Below are 354 nucleotides of genomic sequence, written 5' to 3' on the forward strand. Positions count from 1 at the left end.
AAAGGTGTACGCTAAAGAGAGAGATACAAATGTCAGTTGTGTTAATTAATTTATTTATTGTAATTTACATCTGTACAAAAAAATACAGTATTACGATTAATTTTTATTAATATATTCTTGTTTGAGAGTGGTTTAGTTTATTTAAAAACAAATTTGATCCTTTTTCTCAACTTTTCTCTTTTTTCAAAACCTTCCAACGTTTCGACCACTTAGGTCATTTTCAAGGATACCTTTACTTCGTTGTCATTTTCTCTTTTAAAATTCCTAAAAATGCCGGCTAATTGCCTTTGTCTCATCTATAACTTCTTCTTTATAACTCTTTCTTAAATTTAAAACTTGTATCAACCACTTCTC

The sequence above is a fragment of the Halyomorpha halys genome, unplaced genomic scaffold, assembly GCF_000696795.3.
Source record: "Halyomorpha halys isolate HHAL.00 unplaced genomic scaffold, Hhal_1.1 Scaffold274.1, whole genome shotgun sequence".
Classification (NCBI taxonomy): domain Eukaryota; kingdom Metazoa; phylum Arthropoda; class Insecta; order Hemiptera; family Pentatomidae; genus Halyomorpha; species Halyomorpha halys.